Consider the following 9,220-nt stretch of genomic DNA (forward strand, 5'->3'; position numbering starts at 1 on the left):
TGCAACTCAAGGAGACCCTGCTTCAAAATAAAGGAATAAAAAAGAGTTGGGGGTGTAGCTTGAAGATAGAATGCCTCTGGGTTCAATCCCTAGTGCCATAAGTAAATAAATAAATAAATAAATAAATAAAGTGCTACAAAGATGAGTTATCCTGCTGTGATCCCTAATGACCAGTCCCACTCCAGCCCACCTGCCAGCTGAAGGACTTCGAGTGAGGAATAGAATCACACAGCTGGATCTGGCCCCAGTTACTGACTCACATCGACAGGAACAAATAAAGTGGTGGTTGTTTTAAGGCACTATGTTTTGGGATGCTTTGTTACATAAGCAACAGGTGACTGATTCACAGTTCTCCCACCTCATTCTGCACCATGCTTCTCTCTGATGGTCATGCTTCTGAAGCCACTTCTGATATCATCTTACTACCCAGGCCTGCTGAATCGACCATAATACCTACCACAAAAGTACTAACTTGCTTCCAAATTGGAAGTGTTTCATGGAGCACCCAGTAGGCTAAGACACGTTACACACACACACACACACACACACACACACACACACGCATGCACATGCACATGCACACACACACTGATGCCTCAGAAAATTTTTTTAACTTTGTTATTAAATCTGCCTGTAGGATCTGAGCAGTGTTGTACACCTGTAATCTCAGTAGTTGGGAGGAAAGATCACAGGTTCTAGGGCAGCATCAGAAATATAGTAAGACTCTCAGCAACCTAGTGAGACCTGGTTTCCAAACAAAAACAAAACAGGCTGGAGGTGTATTTTGGAGGTAGAACTCCACTGGGTTCAATCCCCAGACAGTCTCAAACACACACACACACACACACACACACACACACACACACACACACACACATTTCTTGTAGGAAAGCAATAAAGAGGAGCCCTCACCCGTCCAAAGCGAGTACCACATTCACATCTCTGCACCTTGTCATCAATACTTGTTGCTGTCTTCCATACACAAGTGTAAGTTAAGTCCTACTCTGAAAAATACCTTGTGATTAGCAAGTTTTTAGAATCTTATGATACTCTGATAGAGGAGAAGATATTTTAATTACATTTTTATTTTTAATTAACACATAGTAATTGTACACTTTCTGGGGTACAGTGTAACATTTCAATACACCTATGTAGTGTGTACTGCATGATCAGATCAGAGTAAATGGAATCTATCATCTCACACATGTCATTTTCTGTGTTGGGAAACATTCCAAGTCCTCTATATGGGATATTTTGAAATATTTGATTAATTGTTATCAACTACACTTAGAGGTCTCATTATACTCAGCAGAGTTGCGAAGAGCAGACCTTGTAGTCTGAATAAGGCAAACTTCAAGGAGGCCAACAGAAAGGGTTTCTGACATCTGGTAAATATCAAGGAGCTATTGATTATCTGAGGCTTGACTTTCTTCTGGCACTTGCTGGCGCTGTCTTAGGGAAGGGCTGACTGCTTCACCACTGGTCAGTATTTTAGCTGGGTGCCGTGTCTTCTCTCCACCCCCACCCCCACTTCATACCTCAGCCCAAAGCCCTCAGGCATAGGTTCCTGGCAGCCCTGCCCAGGGGTTCATCAGTTTGAAAATTTGTGTAATCTCTACTGTCATCGCTAAGTCAGAATGTGCTGGAGGATTGGGTGCGATCTCTGGTCAGCTGACTCCAAATTCAATACAACTCCCACTTCATATTCATGGAAGACATTGCTAATTGACCCTGGCTCTCTTTCCATTGGTCTTAGTGTGCTTCCAGAAATACTGTTTAAATAGCAACCATGCGTCCCCTATCAGGCGATCGGAGATGATCTCTGAAGTGTTCGTTTTTGCTAGGACTGCTGCAACTAGGTACAAAAGAGTGGCTGGTTTCAACCGCAGACATTGACTGGTGCAGCTTTGGAGACTGGGTGTCCAAAATCAAGGCATTCATATGTTTGTTCCTTTGGAAGGCAGTGGGGAATGAATTCATTCCAGGCTACTCTCTGGTTCATCTTCTTCCTGTGTCTTCACATCATCTTCCCTCTATGTATGTCTGTGTCCAAGTCCAAATTTTCCTTTTGTATAAAAGATAACCAAGATGGGTGTGGTGGTGTTCGACCAGCCTCAGTAGTTAGTGAGACTTCTGGAAACCTAGCGACACCCTGTTTCAAAACAAAAAATAAAAAGGGCTGGGGTGTAGCTCGGGGGTAGAATGCCCCTGGGTTCAACTCCCAGTACCACAAACAAACCAATCATCTATCCAAATGACTACCTTGCAACTTGATTACCTCTAGTTACACCAGATACTATCTCCAAATAAACCCTGAAGACTGTGGTAGTTAGGACTTCAATATATCTTTTTGGCAGTGCAATCGACTGAATATCTGAGGGCAATCCCCCCATTTATTTATTTATTTATTTTTTTATTTATTTATTTATTTATTTTTGGTGGTACTGGGGTTCCTGGAAGCCCTTCTACCTCCGGGCTACACTCCCAGACCTATTTTTACATTTTCATTTTTGGAAACAGGGTCTCCTAAGCCAGCGCGCGCGGCTGGCTTCGAACCTGCATGATCCTCCTGTCTCTGCCTCCCAAGCGCGGGGATTACAAGCGTGCGCCACCACGCCCGGCGAATCCCCCCATTTATATGTTGAAATTTTTTTATTTTCTCCTTTGTAGAGCTAGGGATTGAACTTAGAGCCTTGTGCATGCTAGGCAAGCATTCTACCACTGAGCTACACCCCTAGGTCCCCATATGTTGAAATTCCTTAATCCTTAATGTGATGGTATGGGGCTGGGGCCCTTGGGGGTGATGAGGTATTTGGGAATGTGTATAGGAACAGGATAGTTCCTCATAAAAGGGGCCCCAGGAAGCACTCTCACTCTTTCTCTGCCATAAGGGAAACAACTAGAAGCCAGTGTTAGGAAGAGTGATCATCAATCTGGGTCTTGCAGCAAAGTTGACATGGAACGGAATAGGCTGAGCCACGAGGGGTATGTAACAGGAGCTTGAAGAAACCTTCTCTTGTTAAAGACACTGAGAAGTAGGCCTTGTTTGCCATTCACTTCATCTTCTCATTTCCTCTTCTGCAGACTGTAAGTGAATATGGTTGCTTTTAGGATGAAGCAAGACAATACATGTCACCCACAGACAAATACCATCGCCATCACCACCAACAGGACCCATCTCGGCTGAATCTGAACATTAGGGAATGATTAAACTGAGCCTGTTTACAGGCACATGGGAACAGGTAAGGAGCACACGAGATAGGTGCAAGCTACCTCCTGGTTAGTCTTCCTTTGAACAACACTAGTTGGCAAAATTTGGGCAAAAGAAGTGAATGACAAGGAGGGTGGTAACTTGAGGAACAAAACGAGTGACATGTTAAACTCTAGCCTCCAAAGGTTGGCTCGTAGGAGTGGCAGGTCAAAGATTTTTTAGTGCAACTAAAATATTTTTATTAGTTATCCAACAACCTAGTAGCATGTAACTGTTTCTGCCACGTCTAACGCTAGTGGCATTTTTCTATATTCGAAACTGAATGTAATTCTATAAAGTTTCAATCCACCCAAGTTTCATCTTGAAACCAGATATTACAAAAGATCTCAACAAACAGAATAATAGGTATCAACAAAGTAGCTCTATATGCTCGGTTCCTACCAAAACTTGTAGGCCAAACTTAAATCATTTGAATTCCCATATGCAAAATAAAAATTTATTAGTTTCACATGTCAGAGCACAGAGAAGATTATTGGCCCCATGGCTTGGGAATTTCTACATCTGAGCCCAAATAAAAGATTCAAGTGGCTCAGGGATTTGTGGTCATTTGTGGCCCTGCTACTGAGAAAAATTGAGCCTTTCTTCACTAGTTAAAAGTGATGTATAGAGCTGGGCGTGGTGGCACAGGCTTGTAATCCCTGCGCTTGGGAGGTGGAGACAGGAGGATTGCACAGGTTCAAAGCCAGCCTCGCTGGCTTAAAATACCCTGTTTCCAAATAAAAATATAAAAATAGGTCTGGGGGTGTAGCCCGGAGGTAGAAGGGTTTCCAGGAACCCCAGTGCCACCAAAAAAAAAAAAAAAAAGAAAAGTGATGTATAAGCTGGGAATGGTGGTACATGCCTGTAATTTCAGTACTTGGGAGGCTGAGACGGGAGGATCGCAGATTTACAGCCAGCCTCAGCAACTTAGTGAGACCCTGTTAAAAATAAATAAATAAATAATAGGGCTGGGGGTGTAGCTCAAAGATAGAATACTTCTAGGTTTAATCCACAGTACTCCCACATACAAGGTGATGTATATACACAAATTTATCAATGACACAATTTGTCCTGTGTGTACCATGCCTCTATGACTCTGAACTTCCTCATGATGTATGATTACAATACACCAATAAAAAAGTCACCAACTGGGAATAATTAATACACATTTGCTTGCCTTCAGGTTTCTTGAGGCCAGAGAGTATACTTTGTATAATCTCATATATGGCCTTTTGTATCTTTCAGGCCTAATTTCTAAGTGTCATGTTCCATCATGCATCTGATTCCAAGATATCAAACATTACCATAACCCTTGTTGGCATCTAGACCCCTTCTTAGTCTTTTCTGCTCACAAGACTACCCAGACATGACAAGCTGGAGTCTGAGGTTGCCAACAAACAATCAAAGACATCAAGGTCCTTAAGAAACACCCGGTTCTAGCTGGGCGTGGTGGCGCACGCTTGTAATCTGAGCATTTGGGAGGCTGAGACAGGAAGCTCATGGTTTGCAGACAGCCTCAACTACTTAGTGAGGCCCTTTGCAACTCAGTGAGATCCTGTTTCAAAATAAAAAATAGGGCTGGGGGTATAGCACAGAGGTAGAAAGCCCCTGGGTTCCATCCCATGTCGAGAGAGAGAGAGAGAGAAAGAGAGAGAGAGAGAGAGAGAGAGAGAGAGAGAGAGAGAGAGAAGCACCCAGTTCATGTTTAGAAACACCCAGTTCATGTTTAGTAGTTTTGGGGACTCTTTTAGAAGCATACCAGGAAGTTGCTATTCATTTGATTAGGTTGAGCAAAGAGAAATTAATTAAGTGGTGAAAAAACGCAAAACCAGTGTGAACTTCAAGCTGCAACCCTGGTTTCACATGACTACTGTATTCGTCACTCTGAAATCGCAGCCTTAGAGTATTTTCTTTTCTTCATCACAGCCAAGCCTGGTGACCTCTGCCAGGGCCTTGTAAATCATTCTCTTACCCCAATACAGCCCATAGTTGATTTCTCGGCTTGCCATTCATGAGCTACAGGAAAACACACTCCAAACTAACTCAACGGCTGTCATTCCTCTTTATGGCCACTACAATTAGAAGAGAGCCGCCACTTGACCCAGGAAATGTGTTGGCCAGTGGCTCTTGTCACTATTAATTAAAGGGAGGATGGGAGGCATCGTATAGGGAGCTGGCCAAAGACTTGGGAGGCCACCTCAGGGGTGCAGAGACATTGTGTTTCCTGTTGGGTCTCACCTCTGAAACTGATCTGCTGTGTGACCTAGAAGAAGCCCCTTCCTCTTCCTCTGTCCCAGATTCCTTCATCTGTAAGGTTTTCCTACTGATGAGATTTGGTTCTAAACTTTTTAAATCAGACTCAGCTACAGCACCTTTGGTTTCTCCTCAGAACGGCATGGTCTTTTCTGTATATATTGCATTCTGTTTCCCAAATACAATGGACTGTTTTATAGTTTGGATGATTGGATTTACTGGCTCATTAGAGTTTTAAAAGTAGAACAAGTCACATAAAATTCCTGAAAATTAGCCCCTGAGGCTGAGAGAGTTAGCAGGCAAATAGAAAAGCCTCTTTCGGGATTTGACTGGGGAACACACCGATTGTTTGTATTGCTTTCGAGGGATCCGTGTGCAGTGGAGTCTCCAACCTCCACATATCAGAGTACAGAGATTATTGGCCCCATGGCTTGGGACTTTCTACTTCCAAGCCCTGATCTAATGCCTCTTTGTCTGCCAGCTGCCTTTCCTCCTCCTTTGCCCAGGAAAAGTCTTAGCCTCCCTGCAAGGCTCCAAAAGCCTCCTCTGTGTGCCTTCCCCGCCCCTCACCCTGTCCCTTTGCTGGGAAATCCCCCTTTCTCTCCCCCTACAAGTTCTCATTTCTACTCGTGTGAGTTGTAACACGCTGCTTTGTGCCATGGATGTCTGAGCTGTGTTTCACTCTCTCCTGAGGTTGGGCCTGTCTGTCGGCACTGGAGGAAGGAGCAGGCAAAGCCTTTGGCCAGGAGGGTGCGCTGACCGGACTCTGCTTTGCCTTCCTTCTTGCATTTCAAAAACACTCACCCATCTGTCCTGTTCTTGGATATCTTTAAGTTCATTTGTTCAAGTATCTTAGTTGGTACTTTAGTGGGCACTGGCATACGTTACTCAGCCTCCTCTTCAGAAATGAAGGAGTCGTTTCCTCAACTCCTGGCAGTGCTGCTGGAAAGAAACCCATCAGCCCACTGCACAGTTGCCTAGCAAGACAGAGCTCCTCTTCCAGGGCCATGTCCCCTTCCTGGGGAAGCCTAGGGCCTCTGTGGCCTTATGAAGATCCAGACCGTTACCCCAAATTGGAATAGCTCTGAAGGGCCACCCCAGTTTCAGAGCTTCCTATGGATTGGCTGAAGCCTTCATCAAGACTGTGTCATAGCCCAGCTTCTTCCTCTGCCCCATCCTCTTTCCTTCTGTTTATTTTTAAACAAGGGCTTGCTAAGTTGCCCAGGGTCTCATTAAATTGCTGAGAATGGCTTTGAACCTGAAAAGCACCTGCTATGTACTGAATTCTATTCTAGGTTATGGAGTGGAGAACAAGATCAGGACCCTGTCCCCATAGAGGACTCAAACTACTGAGAGGAGACGCACAATATCCAAATACATATATAACAACTCATAGGGGGTTATGGACAGAATAAGAGGAAAAACACTGTTCTGTTTTGTTTTGTTTTGTTTTGTTTTTACCAAACACACACACAATATTTAAACAACCAGATACTGGACTTGAGGGGAAAGTATCTGAGATTCATTCCTGTTTTAGATTTTCTTGAAGAGTCACTTGGCCCTACATCGGAACAGATGTGCCCTATGTATAATAGCTATATTGAAAAAGTAACAAAATTATCCATGGTTTTACAATCATTTGGGGGAAAACACTAAAATTCTCCATTCTCATAATATATGCAAGGATTATGTTATTGTCATTGCTGTCATTGTTGTTGTTATCTTTCTCAAAAGAAGGAAAGCCTAAAAAAAGTCTTGTCTCCTGAAGTCTAAACCCAGCTCACGTTTCCTGTCACCGGGCACACAATCAGCACTGTGCTTGGAGAATTCTGCTTCACACTGACGGGCAGAGCCGACAGCTAGGTCAGAAAGGGATGGCACTGTGGGCTGTGAGTGCCCGGCTGTTGTAAGCCAGTTCTCCCTCTGGTAACTTTTCTGACATCTCCTGCTTAAAACCCAGAAAGTCAGAGGGATCATGAGTCCTGCTTTCACTGCCTGCATTCATACCGAAAAGCAAAATCCAGTGAACTGTGGGCCTTCTGTTCCAGAGAAAGTCTCTGCTTTCCTGAGCTGGCTTCACTGTTTGACAGGTGTACCACCCCAGTCAAACTGCCCACCTGGCCCTGGCACTGTCCCCAGAGTAGTTTGGGCCCACTGCCACACAGCTGGGTAAGGAAGCCTGCTTTTTTTGTTTGTTTGTTTGTTTTTTATTTTGCTTTTTTTTGTAGCAAGAATTGAACCAAGAGAGATTCTACCTCTGAGCTACATCCTCACCCCTATTTTTTATTTTTTTATTATTTTCTTTTTCTTTTTTCTTTTTTTTTATGGTGCTGGGGGTAAAACCTAGGGGCATCTACCTTTGAGCTACACCCCCACCCCTATTTTTATTCTTTATTTTGAAACAGGGTCTCACTGAGTTGCAAAAGGCCTCACTAAGTAGCTGGGGCTGTCTGTGAACTGTGATCCTCCTGTCTCAGCCTCCCAAATGCTGGGATTACAAGTGTGCGTCACCATGCCCAGCTTTCTTTTTAATTTCTAATTTTGAAACATCCTCACCAAGGTCTCACTTAGTTACTGAGGGTCTTGCTCAATTGCTAAGCTTGGTCTTGAACCTGCAATCCTCCAGCTGCACCCTCCCAAGTACTGAGATTACAAGTGTGTGCCACCATGCCTGGCAGAAAGCCTGTTTTTAATGAAGTCTGAGAAGCTTCACTAATGAGGAACAGCTGAATAGAATGAGAGACGTGTGAAGATATCTTGGGAAGGAATCCTTTGGGCCTTAGAAGAGCAACTTCAGAGACTACGCTAAAGAAAGAGAAGATGGTAGCAAGTGAGGATTCAGTGAGCCAGGTCTTGTAGGGCCTGTTCTATTTTCTGAATCAGATCATGTAGGGTCTCTGTTCTACTTTATATAGTGGAGAATGGGTTCATAGGTATTTTTAATATTGTTAAACAACAAATAAATCACTTAATTAAAGAGACCTAAACATTGCCAAAAGCATATCATCAACTAAAGGTTCTATGCACCTAAAATTTTTGTTATGCTTTGTTTTTTGCAGTGCTGGGGGTCAAACCTCAGGCCTCACACATGATAGGCAAGACCTCTACTACTGAGCTGCAACTCTAGTCCTTGCACCTGAAATTGAGAGAGAGAGAGAGAGAGAGAGAGAGAGAGAGAGAGAGAGAGAGAGATGTCTATTTGAAATCCAGGAGATGTTGGGCTCATGAGATGAGTATTGAATTCAGGGCCTGGATATAAATTTAGGAGTCATCAGCATATAGATAGGACATGACAAATAAGATTAAATGTGCTAGAAAACACTGGCGCACCGGCACTGGAAGATTGCAGGTAGAGCTGAGGAGGAATCGGCAAACACAGCAGGGATGGAGTCACCAGTCAAATGGTGCTTAATCTGATTTGGTAAAATGGAGCTTGCTGGTGATCTCAGAGGAGCAGTTCCAGCTTAATGATAGCTGGAAAAGTGGAAATGGCATGAGATCAAGAGATACTAAGAGGGCTGGGAGAGAAGATAGTGAGCATATAAGCTCAGCAATGCTCTTGTGGATTTTGTCATAAAGGGTCAGAGAGACAGGAAGGCAGTTGGAAGGGATGAGGGGCCAAGGGAGGGATAGTTTAAGATGACAGATGTTCATTCTTGCTTACTTATTGAGCACTGTGGGGACAGTCAGAGCATGGTGTGTGTTGGGCTTCCTCTC

This window comes from Muscardinus avellanarius, assembly GCF_963383645.1.
Source record: "Muscardinus avellanarius genome assembly, chromosome: 3".
In the NCBI taxonomy this organism is placed as follows: domain Eukaryota; kingdom Metazoa; phylum Chordata; class Mammalia; order Rodentia; family Gliridae; genus Muscardinus; species Muscardinus avellanarius.